The following is a 2,500-nucleotide window of genomic DNA, read 5'->3' as shown; positions in this document are numbered from 1 at the left end:
TTTCCTCTAATTCAATTTTAAATGTCTCCCAGTTGATGACCGGGGTTCGACAAAGTACTGGGTTTGGGTGTGTTAGAACATGTGTTTCAATAACACAGTGCACAGGCAAATGGTCAGAATCAAGTTCTGGCAGAACTTTTAGTTGAATATTTATATTAGGAATATTAGTGAGAATTATATCTAAAACGTCTGGCTGATGGCTGATATTAGCATGGTAATGCGTGGGAGTGATCGGCGCATGGATTAAATATTTATTTTGTAGTGAGTGTTCGCTTAACACTGCCCCTTTGCGATTGTTATATCTACTGTTCCACTGTTTATGTTTTGCATTTAGATCACCAGCTATAATGAATGGGTGCGGTTGGTTTATTATTTCGTTGAGGTCTGTATTTAGCAGAGGTTTATTTGGCGAGCAGTAGGCTGCGACTAAAGTTATGTGGCCGGTATTTGTGCGAATATTTATAGACGTATTTTCTATGTGGCTGGTTTCTGAAGGTTTATTTATGTGGTGTTGAAGTCGGTTATGGACTAAAATTAGAGTTCCTCCTCCGGCAGTTACTCTGTCTGTGCGGTAAGTTATGTAATTTTTAATAGTGCAACGTTTTGTAGGTTTTAAAAATGTTTCGTTAATTAAGGCCACTTCCACTCCGTACTCCTCCAGAACTCTCTCAAGTTCGTAGAGTTGTGTGGTTATCCCATTAGCATTCCAGTACAGGATGGAAAGGGTACCTGGGATCGGGGCAGGAGGATGTGTACCCATTAAACGGCCCCGGAGAAGGTTGTCAGGGCCTGCACCAGCAGGAGGGTCTTCATTGAGGGATCGGTGGCTGTGTTGGCAAGGAGCATGTAGGGCTTCATGTGTGCCATGAATGCGGCGAAGTTGGCATCGCGCAGGAAATTCATCAGGTCCCGGAGGTCGGACATGGCGGATTGGATGCCAGCACAGTCGCCGAGGGAGCTTGGAGTTGCGGTAGGAGCTTGGGAGAGGGGGGGTGGGTGTTGGGAGGGGGTGGGGGGAGGAGGGGGGGTGGGAGCTGGTGTGTGTTGCGGTACGATGATGCGTTGTGCGTTGTTGTTCGCCGCCTGTGCGAACGAGAAAGTTGGCACCACTGGCCTCGTGGGTGCGGGGGGTGGTAGCAGTGGGTAGTGAGCTGGTGTTGGCTGTGTCGCAAGAGGCTGCGCGAGTTCTGCGCGCGAAGACGCCTGATCCTGACGGAATTGCACATACTTCAGGTATTCGGGGCAAAGTTTGGAGTTCCCCTCGTGCACGCCATTTCCCTTGCAGTTCGCACAGTTGGGATTTTTGTTGAGGTTGGGACAGGCGGCGTATGTGTGGGGCCCGGCGCAGTGCTTGCATTTGGTGGCGAGTCGGCAGAAGTTGCGAGTGTGCAAAAACTTCCAACAGTTCTGACACTGCGCAACGTCTCCGACACGTTTGCGGTATTGTGTCACTTCAACACGGGTCATGTTGATAGTTGTGAGTGACGTGAGGCGAGGGAGGGTGTCATTCTTAGCGGCCGTGACGCTAAAGAGCGGTAGTGGCTCCTCCCAGGTGTTGGTGGGATCGGCAGGGTCCGCGCATTTTTTGTGGAATTGGTAGACGTCCAAGATGGTGTACCCACGTGCCTCCAAGTCTTCTCGGATTGATTCCGTTGGCGTGGCGCGCGGCATGCGGACAACAACTTTCTGAGGCAACTCAGAGGCTGTACAGAAAGTGTAGTACGGGACTGGCACTGAATCAAGGTATTTTTTGAGAGATTGGTATGCCTGCAAGTGTTCGCACGCGATCTGCAGGCCCTCGCGCACGAGAGAAATCTGCGCGGCCCCTGGGGCGAGAGATCGCATGCGAGCCACCAGCTGGCTGTAGAGAGACTGGTCTGGAACGACCAGCCTGAGCGCGTGTTTGCGCGGTCCTGAGGCACGCGGGGTGCGGGTGGAGGGGGCGGCTGCGCCCTGATTGGCCGGAGCTGGAGCGGGTGGAGAGGGGGCGCTGGAGGGCCCTGCCGTGGGTCGGGACGCGTCTGCCTCCGCGAGCGTGGCGAAGCGATTTGTAACCGCGATTTCAGGTGGCCTGACTGCTGGCGCTGTTGTTCGCTGCCGTTTCGCTGCTCGGCCGCCTCTGTCGTTAGTTTCTATGGATCGACTTCTGTGCTGTGATTGGCTGTTCTCGCCAGCCAATGGAGATGCCGGGCCAATCGCAGTGCACCACAGCTTTAACAAAACTGTTGAAATTTTTACAGCACGCGCAGACGGACCACGATGGCGCGCACGAAGCAGACGGCTCGTAAATCTACTGGAGGCAAAGCGCCGCGCAAGCAGCTGGCCACCAAGGCGGCTCGCAAGAGCGCGCCGGCCACGGGGGGAGTGAAGAAGCCACATCGCTACCGCCCTGGCACTGTCGCGCTGCGAGAAATCAGGCGCTACCAGAAAAGTACCGAGCTGCTTATCCGCAAGCTGCCCTTCCAGCGCCTGGTGCGAGAGATCGCCCAGGACTTCAAGA

Source organism: Bacillus rossius, unplaced genomic scaffold (assembly GCF_032445375.1).
Source record: "Bacillus rossius redtenbacheri isolate Brsri unplaced genomic scaffold, Brsri_v3 Brsri_v3_scf915, whole genome shotgun sequence".
Classification (NCBI taxonomy): domain Eukaryota; kingdom Metazoa; phylum Arthropoda; class Insecta; order Phasmatodea; family Bacillidae; genus Bacillus; species Bacillus rossius.
This window is presented reverse-complemented; position numbering follows the sequence as displayed.